This window comes from Canis lupus, chromosome 5, assembly GCF_003254725.2.
Source record: "Canis lupus dingo isolate Sandy chromosome 5, ASM325472v2, whole genome shotgun sequence".
Classification (NCBI taxonomy): Eukaryota; Metazoa; Chordata; class Mammalia; order Carnivora; family Canidae; genus Canis; species Canis lupus.
Window position 1 is genome coordinate 56,156,548 of NC_064247.1, and position 16,649 is coordinate 56,173,196.

At 38.4% G+C, this 16,649-nt stretch overlaps 1 protein-coding gene across 6 annotated transcripts in view; it reads right to left on the reverse strand.

Moving 5' to 3' along the window:
- ZYG11A (zyg-11 family member A, cell cycle regulator) overlaps positions 1-16,649 on the reverse strand; it is a 73,852-nt gene that overhangs the window by 43,875 nt on the left and 13,328 nt on the right. The gene's annotated exons all lie outside the window — the stretch shown is intronic.

Genomic DNA, 16,649 nt, shown 5'->3' on the forward strand with positions numbered 1-16,649 from the left:
GTAGACCAACACTATTGGAACACAGTGGTGTAAAAGCTAAAAAGGAAAGTGGAAGGAAGGTAAAAGGCAGATGGGGTCTGTACACAAAGCTAGGAAACCCAGACTTTTATCCTATGGACAATAAAGAACAATTAAATTTTGAAGCAGAAAAAGGAATGGTCATAACTACATTTTTAGAAAGACCGATTATGTGACTAAAATAATTACGATGGTGTTTGGTGGGAGTGAGATACGGCAAGATATTATTAATGTTTTTTCAAAATGAAAGATAAAAGTTTAAACTAAGACTGACAGAACATGGTGGCTGAACAGACCAGGGCAAAGAACTGAGAAAAAAAAAAAAAAAAAGTATATTAAGCTGATTCCCAGCTTCCCAGTTTGTGTTAAGTTGCACTACCAAGACAAGAGGAAGGAAGTCACTATACCTCAGACTTTGAGGAAGAATTCAGTATTTTCATTCATACATTTATCCAACAAATTCCGAGAGTTCACTGTATGTGAAATGTCAGCTATGCTAGATGCTAAGAATGGTGAAGGAAATAAACATGGCTCCTGCCAACATGGAGCTTCTTTACACCCTAGAGGGAGAACACTGAACAAGCAGAAAACTACTAACATTAAAAATATAGTGGAAAAAAAAATAGTGAGTGAAAAATAGAACTACTCTATGATCCAGCAATCACATTACTGGGTATTTACCCAAAGAATAAAAACAATACTAATTCCAAGGGACACATGTACCCTGATGTTTTTTTTTTTTTTTTATAGATTTTATTTATTTATTCACCAGAGACAGAGAGAGAGGCAGAGATGTAGGCAGAGGAAGAGAGGAAGGAGAAGCAGGATCCATGCAGGGAGCCCAATGCAGGACTCGATCCCAGGACTCCAGGACCATGCCCTGAGCCAAAGGCAGACAGACACTCAACCACTGAGCCACCCAGCCATCCCTACCTTGATGTTTATAACAACATCACCAACAACAGCCAAATTATGGGAAAGAGCCCATCGACTGAATGGATGAAGGAGAGATGGTACGTGTAAACACACACACACACACACACATATATGTAAATGTATGTATGTGTGTGTGTATATATGAGAGACAGAGAATATTATTCAGCCATAAAAAAGAATAAAATCTTACTATTTGCAACAACACAGATGGAGCTACAGAATATTGTATTATGCCAAGCAAAATAAGTTATGAGAGTGACAAATACCGTATGATTTCACTCATAGGTGGAATTTAAGAAACAAAAGAAAGGAACAAAGTGGGAGGAAAAGAGAGAAAGAGGTAAACCAAGAAACAAACTCTTGGGACATATGGGAAGCTCAGCTGGTTGAGTGCTCAGCTCTTGATTTCGGCTCAAATGGTGATCTCAGGCATGAGATCAATCCCCAAGGCAGGCTCCACCCTGAGTAGAGAACATACTTGGGATTCTCTTCTTCCTTCTGTGTCCTACCCCACCCCAAGACCCAAGAGTATACAGTCTCTCTCTCTCTCTCTCTCTCTTTTCTCTCTCTCAGTAGAAGAGAAAGGAGAAAAGAAAAAAGAAACAAACTCCTAACTATAGAAAACAAAATGATGGTTAGGAGGGAGGAAGTGGGACAGACAGATTACAAATAGGTAATGGTGATTAAGGAAGGCACTTGTGATGAGCATCAGCTGATACAGGAAGTGCTGAGTCACTAAATTGTATACCTGAAACTAATATTACACTGTATATTAAATAACTGGAATTTAAATTAAAACTTTAAAGAAATGTAGTAAGTGTTCTAAAGGAAACAAACAAGAACATAAAACGGGGTAAGGAAAGGAAGAAGGATGTCAAGAATCTTCTTTGTCTCTCTGGAGTTTGAGGAGGTGATATTTAAGCTAAGACCTAAGGACGTAAAAGAAAGATTACTGTCACTCTAGATTGAAGGAAGAGCTAAAGTCCTGAGATGGGAAACAGGTTGGCTTTTTCTATGAAATGAGAGGAAACCAATGTGACTGAAGCACAGCTGATGAAGGTTAGAGACAGAGGCAAGAGTCAGATCTGTCAGACCAGAGCAAAGAATTGACATTTTATCCTAAGTATAAGAAGAAGCCTTTCAAGTGTGACAGAAGAGTGGCCAGATCTGACATGAGGACTGTTTGCTATGTGGCAGAGCTTGGCAAGGGACAAAAGTGGAGGTAAAGAGAGCACTTGTGAGGTCAGGGAAGAGGAAAGAGAAAGGTGTCATTGATAGGACTTTTTAAGAAGAAAAGAATGTTTGAGATAGATATTTTGAAGGCAGAAAATGTTTCAATAGAATCAAGGAGAGAGGGATCCCTGGGTGGCTCAGCAGTTTAACGCCTGCCTTTGGCCCAGAGCGCGATCCTGGAGTCCCGGGATCGAGTCCCGTGTCGGGCTCCTGGCATGGAGCCTGCTTCTCCCTCCTCCTGTGTCTCTGCCTCTCTCTCTCTCTCTCTCTATGTCTATCATGAATAAAAAAAAGAATCAAGGAGAGAGGAAGAAGAAATGAAAAACTACTCCTAAGTCACTGAACAACAAGGTAGATGACCAAGTCATTCTGGAGATGGGGGAAATGGCAGTGTAGTGGATGTTGTAATATGACACCTGGATCCTTAATAGGAACAAAGAACTTACTATTAGAGCTGCTGGGAGCGCAGTCAGCCCTCATCTATGGGACATCAACTGAAAAGAGCTGCCCTACCCAAGGTCACACCATTTTCCATGCAGACCCATATATGAAACTGATCTGGATGGTATAAAGGTCCAACCCTCGTATAAAGGTCCAGCCCTCACATCTCAAATCTCAACTCAGCACAGATCTGAGTCATTGTTTCACCTTCAGGATTCCCCAAATGATCAGCTGAGGTATTCTAGATTCCATAGAGTTTAAACCTATGAGACTAAAGGACAAACACTTGGAATTAACTGGCATAGAGACAGTATTTAATAAAACTGTGGGAGGGACACCTGGGTGGCTCAGGTCGTGATCCCGGGATCCTGGGATCAAATCCCACATCAGGCTTCCTGCATGGAGCCTGCTTCTCCCTCTGCCCATGTCCCTGCCTCTCTCTCTCTCTGTGTCTCACATGAATGAATGAATTAATTAAATTAAAAAAAAAATGTGGGAATTGGGACATCTGGGTGGCTCAGTCCATGATCTTGGGGTCCTGAGATCAATCTCCACATCAGGCTCCCTGCTCAGTGGGGAGCCTGCTTCTCCCTCTCCCTTTGCCCTTCCTCATGCTTCTGCTTTCTCTCAAATAAATATTAAAAAATAAATAAATAAAAGCTGCTTCATTAAAAAAAAAACTGTGGGAATGGATGACATGGGAATGTAAGAGGAGGAAGAGCAAGAACAAAATATGGAAAATAACTATATCTGAGGTCAGTAGAATGAGGAATAATAGTCATAATAGCAAATAATAGCTGCTGAATGTTCTAAATATTTTAGATATATTAATTCTCTAAGTCTTCATAAAACCCAATGAGGAAGGGATTATTATTAGTCACCTTTTACAGATGAGTTGAAGCATAGGAAAGTAACTGGCCCAAGGAAACATCTAATAGTCAGGACAGTGTATAAACCCAAATAGTCTGACACCAGAACCAGAACTCTTAAATCTTAATTTGTACTGCCTTTCAAGGAGAGTTGGATAAGGAGACAGATCAGCAGCAGCCACTGAAGTAGAAGGAAAACCAGAAGAATATGATGACTGAGAAGCCTAGAGAAGAAACACAGTAGACCCAGGACACATCCTGGATATATGGTTCTGAAGCTTAGAATAAAAGTACTATGCTGAGAACTCTAAGGAATCAGAGTAGAAGTGGTAGCTTCTAAAACAAAACAAAAAGACCTACAGACCTACAGAATGTACAAAGTACTATTGGGTACCCAAATCAGAATCTCAAGGAAAATAAAATATTTAAGGTACATACAGAAAAACAACAGCATACAAAGGAAATTGTGAAAGAGTAACCAAGAATACAAGAAAAAAAAAAAAAAAAACAGAAGAATGAAATACTGTAAGTCAGAAGAAGGTCAAGAGTAATTAATACTAAAAGTCAAAAGTACAATAATCTCTGATGATTTAATGAATCTAGGCAATGATCATTTATGGCCACCAAAATACAAAACCAACCAGACTTAATTAACTCCCTTAAGGAAGTACAAGGCCCTATCAAAAACATCAAATCTAAATCTAATCAAGCATCTACCTCTAACTTCCAATTTAAAGGAATTACAGCTATCAGAGGAACAGCAAAAAATTATAGCACTGTCAAACAATGGCAAAATCCAGACTGTGTAAAAACTCTACATAACAAACCACCACAGTTTCTTTGAAAAAAAATAATAACTGGAAAACCCCCAAATACATAGAGATTAAACAACACACCTGTAATTAAAATGTGGATCAAGGAAGAAATCTCAAGAGAAATTTTAAATTTTGAACTACATGAAGACACAACTTATCAAAATTTATGAGATGAAGTGAAAGCAGTGCTTAAAGGTAAAGTTATAGATAGCTCTGAATACATACATTAGAAAAGAAAGAGCTAAAACCAATCATCTAAGTTTCCACCTTAGGAAACTAGAAAAAGAACAAATTAAATGCAAAGCAAGCAGAAGAAAAGGAATAATAAAAATTAGAACAGAAATCAATGAAACTGAAAATGTGAAATCAATAGAGAAAAATCAACAAAGCCAAAAGCCGGTTCTTGGAAAAGATCAATAAAAATCAGCCTAACTAAAAATAAATTAGCCTCGGGCAGCCTGGGTGGCTCGGCGGTTTAGCATCACCTTCAGCCCAGGGCATGATCCTGGAAGTCCCACATCGGACTCCCTGCATGGAGCCTGCTTCTCCCTCTGCCTGTGTCTCTGCCTCTCTCTCTCTCTGTGTCTCTTATGAATAAGATGTCTCTTTATGAATGGATAAAATGTAATGGATAAAATATTTTAAAATAAATAAATAAATAAGTTAGCCTCTGGCCAGGCTAACTAAAAGGAGACAAATTACTAGCATCAGAAATGAAAAAGAGGACATCACTATCCCTTGAATATTAAAAGGATAAGAATACTATGAACTAATTCTATGCCCACAATATGATAACCTAAATGAAATGGACCCATTCCTAGACCCATTAAGTGTATGCCTTAATCCCCATCACCTGTTACACCCATTCCCCCGCTCCTCCCCCAACCATCAGTTTAGTTTGTTCTCAATAGTTAAGAATCTGTTTCTTAACAGAAAGACACAATCTACCAAAACTCACACAGGATAGATTATCTGATAAGGTTTATTTATTAAAGAAATTGAATCAATAATTAATAACCTTCCAAACAGAAAGCACCAGGTCCAGATGAGTTTCGTGATGATTTCTACCAAACACTCATGGAAGAAATTATACCAGTCCTCCACAATTTCTTGCAGAGGACATACTTCCTAACTCATTCTTTGAGGCCAGCAATACCCTAACAACAAAACCACATAGCTATTATAAAAGAAAACTACTGGGGATCCCTGGGTGGCTCAGAGGTTTAGCGCCTGCCTTTGGCCCAAAGTGCGATCCTGGAGTCCCGGGATCGGGACCCACGTCGGGCTCCCTGAATGGAGCCTGCTTCTCCCCCTCTGCCTGTGTCTCTGCCTCTCTCTCTCTCTCTTTCTATGTCTATCATGAATAAATAAAAAATTAAAAAAAAAATAAAACTACTGACAAATAAACCTCATGAACACAGATGCAAAAATCCTCAACAGAATATTAGCAAACCAAATCCAACAATGTATAAAAAGAATTCCACACCACAAGCAAACAAACTTATTCCAGGTATGGAAGGCTGGCTCAACATTTAAAAATCAATTAATGAAAAAAAATAATAATAAAAAAATAAAAATAAAAATCAATTAATGTAATCTATCACATCAACAGACTGAAAAAAGAAAAATCACATGATTATATCACTAGATGGAAAAAAAAAAAGCATCTGACAAAATCCAACATTCATTCCTAGTAACAACTCTCAACCATAAACAGAGGGGAACTTCCTCAATTTGAAAAGCCTTAGTACAAAAAAATCTACAAGTAACATACTTAGTGGTGAGAAACAAAACTTTCTCACTAAGATCAGGTAAAAGGCAAGGATGTCCCCTCTCACCACTTCTTTCCATAAATACAATATCATTTACATCAGCACCCCAAAACAAGGAAATATTTAAGTATAAATCTAATATGTACAAGATCTCTATGAGAAAACTAAAAACTGATAAAATCCAAGAAGAACTAAATAAATGGAGAGATACTGGATATCATGGATATGGAGATATTCCATGTTCACAAATAAGAGGACTCAATATTATCAAAATATCAGTTGGATTGTTCAGTCATAAAAAACAATGAAATCTGATCATTTGCAACAACATGGATGGAACTAGAAAGTATAATGCTCACTGAAATAAGTCAGTTGGAGAAAGACAAATGCTGTATGACTTCACTTGTGTGGAATTTAAGAAACAAAACAATGAGGAAAGGGGAAAGGGAAAGAAGAGAGAGAGAGAAACCAAGAAACAGACTCTGAACTATTGAGAACAAACTGATGGCTGGGGGAGGATCAGGGGAATGGGTGTAACAGGTGATGGGGATTAAGGAGTACACTTGTGATGAGCGCTGGGTGATATACAAAACTGCTGAATCACTAATTTGTATACCTGAAATTAATATAACACTGTATGTTAATTATATGGGAATTAAAAATTTTTTTTAAAGTTACCAGTTTTTCCCAACTTCATCTATCAATGTAATGCAATCCTAAGAAAAATCCCAGCAGGTTATTTTTGTGAATATCAATAAAGTTTACATGGAAGGCAAAAGACCCAGAACATCCAACATAACCTTGAAAGAGAAGAACAACTTGGAAAGCTGACACTACCTAACTTCAAGACTTCCTATAAAAGCTACAGTAATCAAGACAGTGTGGTACTGGTGGAAGAATAGAGAAAGAGATCAATGGAAAGGAAGAAAGAGCCCAGAAATAGATCCAACTGATCTTTGACAAAGGAGTAAAGGTGATTCAATGCCTCAAATACAATACTACAGCAAATGATGTTGGAACAAATGGACATCCATATGAAAAAAACAAAAACCAAACGTGAATCTAGACACAGACCTAAAACCCTTCATAAAAATCAACTCAAAATAAATCAAACATGTAAATGTAAAACACAAAATTATAAAACTCCTAGAAGGTAACATAGGAGAAAACCAATGGGTATAGTGATGTCTTTTTAGATACAATACTAAAAACACAATCCATGAAAGAAATAATTGAGGGGCACCTAGCTGGCTCAGTTAGAAGACCATGTGACTCTTGACCTCAGGGTCATGGGTTATGCATTACTTAAATAAATAAAACTTAAAATAATGATAATTGATAAGCTGGATTTTATTAAAATTTAAATCTTGGGGTACCTGGGGCTCAGCTGTTTGGGCATCCAACTCTTGGTTTCAGCTCAGGTTATGATCTTGCAGTTATGTGATAGAGTCCCATGTTGGGCTCTGTGCTCAGTGCAGAGTCTACTTCAGGTCCTCACTCCCTCTTCCTCTCATTCATATACTCATTCACTCTCAAATTAATTAGTTAATTTTAAAAAATTAAAATCTTACACTCTATTAAAGAGTATATTAAAAAATTAAAAGACAAGCCAGACTGGGAGAAAAATCATTATAAAAGACATATCTGGTAAACTAATCCAAAATATACAAAGAACTCATAACAATAAGAAAACAAAAACCAGTAAGAAAACAAACATCCCAATTAAATAATGGGCCAGAGACCTTAACAAACACCTCATCAAAGACCATATATAGATGGCAAATAAGCATAAAGATGCTCCACATCATATGTGATTAGGGAAATGCAAACCAAGACAACAAGACACTACTATATACCTATAAGAATGGTTCAAATTCAGAATACTGATAACGCCCAAAACTGGGCAAGATGTGAGGCAATAGGGACTCATATACTGTTGGTGGGAATGCAAAATGATACAAAAGACAGTTTGTCAGTTTTTTACAAAACTAAATATATTCTTACCATATGATCTAGCAATTGCATTCCCAAAGGAAGTGAAAACATGCCTACACAAAAACCTGCATAAAGATGTTTATGGCAGCTTTATTCTTAATCACCAAAACTGGAAGCAAGTAAGTAAATGAATAAACTGTTACACATCCAGACAATGGACTATTCACCACTAAAAATATATGAACTAGGGGTGCCTGGGTGGCTCATTCAGTTAAGTGGCCAACTCTTAATTTGGCTCAGGTTGTGATCTCAGGGTCATGAGATTCAGCCCCAATTTGGACTCTGTGCTCAGCAGGGAGTCTACCTGAGATTCTCTCCCTCTACCCTCCCCCCCTGCTATGTGTGCTCTCTCTCTCAAATAAATAAATCTTAAAAAAAAAAAGAAAAAAGGCATGAGCAATTAAGCTATAAAAGACATGGCGAAACACATACTGAGTGAAAGAGCCAATCTGAAAAGGCTATATAGTGAATGATTACAAATGTGCAAAACTATGAAAACAGTATAAACATAAGTGGTTGCCAGGAATGGGAAGAAGATATGAATAGACAGAGGATTTTTGGGGCAGTGAAAATACTTTGATATAATGATGACTATGTCATTATACTTTTGTCTATGCATTATAGAATACAGAACACCAAAAGTGAACCTTAAGGTAAAACAAGGACTCTGAGGGACACCTGGCTGGCTTAGCGGTTTGGCACCTGCCTTCGGCCCAGGGCATGATACTGGAGCCCAGGGATCAAGTCCCACATTGGGATCCCTGAATGGAGCCTGCTTCTCCCTCTGCCTAGGTCTCTGTCTCTCCCTCTTTCTGTGCCTCTCATGAATAAATAAAATATTTTTAAAAAAACAAAAACAAGGACTCTAAGTGATTATAATGTGTCAAATAAAGAAAAAAATACCATTCTCATGAGTGATATTGATAATAGGGAAAGCTACGCATGTGTGGGGGCAGAACTAATGAGAAATCTCTGTACCTCCTCTATTTGGTTGTAAACCTAAAACTACTTTAAAAAATAAAGACTTAAAAATATACATACACACACAGATACCCACACACATAACATACATATTGCAAAATAATACAAGAGACAGGTGGAAAACCTATAGAATAAAAGAGGCCTAAAAACCCCCATCAACCAATCAAAATATATGGACCTCACCGGGATACTAACTGAAACAAAGGTTTTTAAAAGTTGTAAGACAGGGGCTGGGTGGCTCAGTTGGCTAAGCAGCCAACTCTTAATTTCAGCTCAAGTCACGACCTTGGGGTCCTAAGATCCAGCCCTGTGGGATCCACATTCAGTGGGGGAACCTGCTGCGGGATTCTCTCTCTCCCTCTGTCCCTTCCCCACCCCTCTAAAATAAAACATTCTTAAATAAATAAAATCTTTTTTTAAAAATTAAAAAGTTCTAAGACAGTCAAAATGAACACTCATTATATATTTGATATTAAAAATAAATACTGGGCAGCCCAGATGGCTCAGTGGTTTAGCGCTGCCTTCAGCCCAGGGCATGATCCTGGAGACCCGGAATCTAGTCCCACATCGGGCTCCCCGCATGGAGCCTGCTTCTCCCTCTGCCTGTGTCTCTGCCTCTCTCCCCCTGCGTCTCCCATGAATAAATAAATAAAATCTTTAAAAAAATAAAAAAATAAAAAATACTAAAATTTTAAGTGTGAAATTAAAATTACAGTGTTATATATGTACATATTCATACACACATACATATACACAAACATACACAGAAGTCCCCACTCCTCAACTACATTTACAGTTGAAATGATAGAATATCTACAAAATATCTGGGCGTAGGACAAGGGTGGGTAGAGGTATAAATGGTACAAGATTGGCCATGAGCTGATAATTATCTAAGTTGAATATACTGAGGTTTAGTTTCTCTAGTTTTGTACATTTCAAAATATTTACATAAGTTTTTTAAAAATCAAATCTACAGAGATTAGAAGATATAAAATTTATCTTCTTTTCTTGCCAAACTATATGCCTTCACTTTGAGGAATATATGGGCCTCAGAGGGTAAAAGCCACAGGATAGAATGCATTTTCTTTTGGTTAATTTTTTTGCAAATTTATTTAACTGGTGATATATAGCATCTTTATATTAAAACTTAATATGAGGGGTGCCTAGCTGGCTCAGTCAGTAGAATATGCAACTCTAGATCTCAGGGGTCATGAGTTCAAACCCCACATTAGGTTCCTGGAACCTGCTTAAAATACAATAAATATAAAAAAGAAAAAAAATACAATAAATACATAAAATTGAACATGTAAAATCGGGGGGGGGGGGGGGGGGGGGAGGCGGGGAGAATGAAAAAGTAGCACTTTCAGGGACTCCTTAAGGGGAATACAGCTCAGGGTTTGAAGCTTTAGCTCCTAGCACAGTATCTGCTGAGTAGTGGGGACTTGATGAATTAAGAAGTGAAAATTGCTGTAAGCACATAGTTATTTGCAAGAAATCTGTCACAAGTCTCATGAAAAGGTTATCAAATAAGCATAGCATAGTGGTTAAAAAAACAAATAACAAAAAACCACTGTGTCTGGATCCAGAGTGTCTTGGTTCAAATTCTGACTGCCACTTCTTAGCTATACAACCTTAGACCAAAAGTTATTTATCTCTCTGATCCTCAGTTTCTCCATCTATAAAAAGAGATAACAGTATATACAAAGCTTAATAACATATGGTTGATATATTCCTTATCTCTATTGGGAAAAACTGATGTGGGAGAGGGAGGGGGTTGTTCCTAACTAAACCACAGAACAAAAGTTCTTAATCTTCAGCTTCAGCCACCAAATCTCTAGCAACTGTACCCTTGTGAAGTTATCTTATGGACTCTTGAACACCAAAAGTATTCTTTGTCTCTGACATAAACTGAGTGAGTCAATGAACACTGACTTTACAAATTGGTTATTCCAACCTCAACCTGGAAAAATAAATCTCTTTATTTCCTTCTCTTCAGAACCTATCTTCAGCCAACAAATAACCTAGAATCTTTTGAGAATGGCTTTCCTCCCCACCAACATCAAACACAGCTCTTACCCCACCCTATTTTCCTTTTAGTTATTCATCATTTCTTCCTTCCCAGGCAAACCTTACTGACCTAGGCTCATGATTATCCTTCAGCCACCACAGGACCTTGTGTCATCAATTTTTAGCTCTTACATATTTTTAATGTTTCAGTCTTCACTGGCTTTTCCCTTTTTGTATACAACAGATCTGGGCTATCCTTTCCCCCACCCTAACCCTCAAAAAATTACCCATCCCTCTTTTTTCTTCTTTGTTAAATTTCCTAAGGGTATATGTGTATCCCATTAGCATGAATTACAAAATGGATTAAAAAACCTTTTCAATGTAGGCAAAAGATCCAACAAAAAAAGGTTAAAAAAAAAAAAAAAAAACCACAAAGGTTAGAACAACATTATAAAAGACTAGATCCGGACGCCTGAGGGGGCTCAGTGGTTGAGCGGCTGCCTTTAGCTCAGGGCATGATCCTGAGGTTCTGGGATCGAGTCCTGCATCAGGAGTCTGCTATTCCCTCTGCCTATGTCCCTCCTCTGTCTCTCATGAATAAATAATTTTTTTTAAAAGTCTTAATACACATGGGAAAGAAAAAGCAAACTAAGCAATGTAAGCAAGAGGAAGGAAATAATAAAGATTGGAGTGGAAATTAATGAAATAGAGGATGGAAAAGATACAGAAGAAAAAAAATCAAAAGCTAGTTCTCTGAGATCAACAAAATTGATAAACCTGTAGCTTGACAAAAATTTAAAAAATAAAGGGGAGGGGGATCCCTGGGTGGTGCAGCAGTTTGGCGCCTGCCTTTGGCCCAGGGCGCGATCCTGGAGACCTGGGATCGAATCCCAGGTCGGTGCATGGAGCCTGCTTCTCCCTCTGCCTGTGTCTCTGCCTCTCCCTCTCCCTCTCTCTCTGTGTGACTATCATAAATAATAAAATAAAAATTTTTTAAAAACCTGTAGCTTGACTAACAAAGAAAAAAGAGAACTCAAATTACTAAAATGAGAAATGAAAAGGGACAGAACCACTTACACTACAGAAATAAAATATTATGTAAGAATACTAAGAAAAAAAAAAAGAATACTAAGAACAACTGTATGCCAACTAATTAGATAATTTAAACCAAATGGATAAGTTCAAAGAATACCACAAACTACTAAAACTACTCAAGAAGCAATAGAATATGGGGGTGACTGGCTGGCTCAGTAAAAAGAGCACATGACTCCTGACCTCAGGGTTCTAAGTTCATCCCCCACTGGATGTAGCAATTACTTAAAAATAAAATCTTGGAGTGCCTGGGTGGCTCAGCTGGTTAAGCATCCAATATTGTTTTTGGCTCAGGTCGTAATCTCAGAGTCAGGAGGATCAAGCCCTCTGTCAACTCCTCACTCAGTGGGGAGTCTGCTTCTCTCCCTCCGCGCCTAGTAAATATATCTTTAAACTAACTAAAATAAAATCTTTAAAAATAAAAAAAAATAGGGACACCTGGGTAGCTCAGTCAGTTAAGCATCTGCCTTTGGCTCAGGTCATGATCCCGGGGTCCTAGGATCAAGTCCCACATATCAGTCTCCCCACAGGGAGCCTGCTTCTCCCTCTGCCTATGTCTCTGCCTCTCTCTGTTTCTCATGAATACATAAAATCTCAAAAAAAAAATTGAAATTAAAATTTTAAAAAACCATTTCTGTACACTAAAAATGACCAATCCAAAAATGAAATTAAGGGAAGGAGGGCGGGGGGTGGGGGTGAATGGGTGACGGGCACTGAGGGGGGCACATGACGGGAGGAGCACTGGGTGTTATTCTGTATGTTGGCAAATTGAACACCAATAAAAAATAAATTTATTAAAAAAATGAAATTAAGAAAGCAATTCCATGTAAAATAGCATCAAAAGAATAAAATACTGGGGTGCCTGGGTGGCACAGTCAGTTAAGCATCCAACTCTTGATTTCAGCTTAGGTCATGATCTCAAGGTCAAGAGATCAAGCCCTGCATTATATCCCTGCTTGGGATTCTCTCTCCTGCTCACCACTCCCCAACCCCTCAGTCACATGCATGTGCGCACTCTCTCTCTAAAAACAAACAAAATATTTAAAAATAAATTTAACAAAGGAAGAATAAAATTTATGTGCATAAACTAAAAAAGAAATTTGAAAGATTTTATTTATTCAAAATGGACTAAAAACCTAAAAGTGTAAGAGTAAAGAAACCAACACTCTTAGAATAAAATACAGATGCAAATACCATGACTTCGGATTTGGCAATGGATGTTTAGATAGGATAGCAAAAACATTAAGCCATAAAAGAAACAGATAATTGGGTTTCATCAAAATCAACTTCTGAATCAAAGGATGCTATCAGCAAAGTGAAAAAAGAATTCCTAGAATGCAAGAAAATACTGCAGGCCATGTAATTGATTAAGGACTTGTATCTAGAATATTTAAAGAATACAGACATAGACACAGAATGTACAGCTTAGGGAATATTGTAATACTGTAAAAACTTTGTATGCTGACAGATGGTAACTAGGTTTACCATGATCATCATTTTGTAACATATGCATTGAATCACTGTCTTGTACACCTAATGAGGTCAATTACACATCAATTAAAAAATAAAAAAACAGAAACAACTTTTAGGGCACTTGACGGGCTCAGTTAAGCAACTGACTGGATTTCGGCTCAGGTCATGATCTCGGGGTCATGGGATGGATCCCAGCAACGGGTTCCACACTCAGCATGGAATCTGTTTAAGCTTCTCTCTTCTTGTGCCCCTTCCCCTGCTCACGCTCTAAACAAATAAAATAAAATCTTTAAAAAAAAAAGACAATCTAATTAAGAAATGGGCAAAGGATCTGAGTAGACATTTCTCTAAAGAAAATATACAGGGGTTGGGACACCTGGGTGGCTCAGCGGTTTAGCACCTGCCTTTGGCCCAGGTGGTAATCCTAGAGTCCCGGGATTGAGTCCCACATCGGTCGGGCTCCCTACATAGAGCCTGCTTCTCCCTCTGCCTGTGTCTCTCATGAAGAAAAGAAAGGAAAAGGAAAAGGGAAAGGGAAAGGAAAAGGAAAAAGGAAAAAGGAAAAGGAAAGGAAAGGATACAGGGGCACCTGGGTGGCTCAGTCAGTTAAGTGTCCGCCTTTGGCTCAGGTCATGATCCCAGAGTCCTGGGATCAAGCCCCACATCAGGCTCCCTGCTCAGTGGAGAGCCTGCTTCTTCCTCTCCCTCTGCCACTCCCCCTGCTTGTGCTCTCTTCTCTCTCTCAAATAAACATAATCTTTTAAAAAAATAATAAAGAAGATATACAAATGGCCAAAAAGCACATAAAAATATGCTCAACATCATTACTCATTAGGGAAATGCAAATCAAAACCACAATAAAGGGCAGCCGGGGTGGCTCAGCGGTTTAGCGCCACCTTCAGCCCCGGGCGTGATCTTGGAGACCTGGGATCGAGTCTCATGTCAGGCTCCTTGTATGGAGCCTGCTTCTCCCTCTGCCTGTGTCTCTGCCTCTCTTCCTCTCTCTCTGTGCCTCTCATGAATAAATAAATAAGATCTTTAAAAAAAAAGATTTTTTAAAAAAAACCACAATAAATATTTCACATCCACCAGAACAGCTATAATCAAAAAGTCAAGTAAGGACTCTTGGTGAGGTTATGGAGAAATTAGATCTCTTGCATGCTGCTGATAGGAAAGTAAAATGATACCACTTTGGGAAATAATTTGGAAATTCTTCAAAAAGTTAAATATAGAGTTGCTGTTTGACCAAGCAATTCTACTCCCAGGTATACACCCAAGAGAAATGAAAATGTATGTCCACACAGAAATGTGTACACAAATGTTTGTAAGTAGCATTATTCATTGAATGAATAGCCATAATCCACACAACTGAATATTATACAGCCGCAAAAATGAAGTTGTGACTAATGCTACAACATGGATGAATCTTAACAATATTATGCTAAGTAAATGAAGTCAGATATAAATGGGCACATACTGCATGATTTGATTTATATTAGTTGTTTAGGAAAGATAAACTCATAGAAAGTAGATGAGTAGTTGTTTAGGGTTGGGGGACGGGTTAGGAGTTTCTTTTTGAGATGATGAAAATGTTCTGAAGTTGACAGTGAAGATGGCTGGCCCAAATCTGTGATTTAAAAATACACACACACACACACACACACACACACACACAAATCCACTGAACTGTATACTTTAAATGGGCGAATTATATGGTATGTGAAAATATATCTCAATAATTGATTACCAAACCCCACCCCCATCTTTTTTTTTATTATTTATTCATGAGAGACAGGGAGAGGCAGAGACACAGGCAGAGGCAGAAGCAGGCTCCTCTGGGGAGCCAACGTGGGACTTAATCCCAGGACCCTGGGATCCTGACCCAAGCCAAAGGCAGATGCTCAATCACTGAGCCACCCAGGCGTCCCCCCCTAAAAATCTTTTTATTATTAAAAAAAAACTGTAGGGCTCCTGAATGGCTCATTTGGTTAAGCATCTGCCTTTGGCTTATGATCTCACGGTCCAAGTTAAGATTAAAGCCCTGTATTGGGTTCCCCACTCAGACCATTCCCTGGCTCATGCCTGCTCACTCTCTCTCAAATAAATAAATAAAATCTAAAAAAAAAAAAAAAGCGGGGGGGCACCTGGGTGGCTCAAGTGGTTAAGCATCTGCCTTTAGCTTGGCTTACAATCCCAGAGTCCTGGGATCAAGTCCAAAGTCAAGTTCCCTCCTCTGCAGGGAGCCTGCTTCTCCCTCTGCCTATGTCTCTCCCTCTCTCTCTCTCTCATGAATAAAATATTTAAAAACACAAAAGAGAAAAGAAAAAAGAAAAAACTGTAATATGGTAAATTAAACATAGCCCTTTGAAAGCCCCACTACGATGCTAGGTAAAGGAAAAACATTTTTAAAGGTTTTTTTTGTTTTAGATTTGAGAAAGAGAACATGTGTGCAAGCACCAGTGGGAGGGGCAGAGGGAGAGAATCTCAAGCAGACTCCTCGTCAAGCTCAGAGCCAGATGCAGGGCTTGAATCCAGGACCCTGAGATCATGACCTGAGCCTAAATCAAGAGTCAGTTGCTTAACCAACTGGGCCACCCACATGCCCTGGAAAAAATGTTTTAAGTCTCATATTCACAGTGAAAAGAGTAGGAGGGGTACCTGGTTGGCTCAGTCAGAAAAGTACAGGACTCTTGACCTTGGGGTCATTAGTTTGAGCCCCATGTTGAGTGCGGAGATTACTTAAATAAGTAAAACTTAGGAAAAAAAAAGAGTAGGAGACAAGACTACAGCAACAGCAATTCAGAAGCTAGAGAGCAGAGAGATGGAGGAGTGGGAACTTGGTTTAGTTCTCCACTGTCTTCACTCTGCTAAGCCAATAGCAAGGTAAGCCTAGAACCAAGATCAATTTCCGTCAAGGGTTCCCAAAAAGACTCAGAGATTCAAATGTCTACATAAATAAAATGGGAATCATTTCCATATTTCCCATCCACTTGTAAGGAGCAAAACAGAAATTGTAT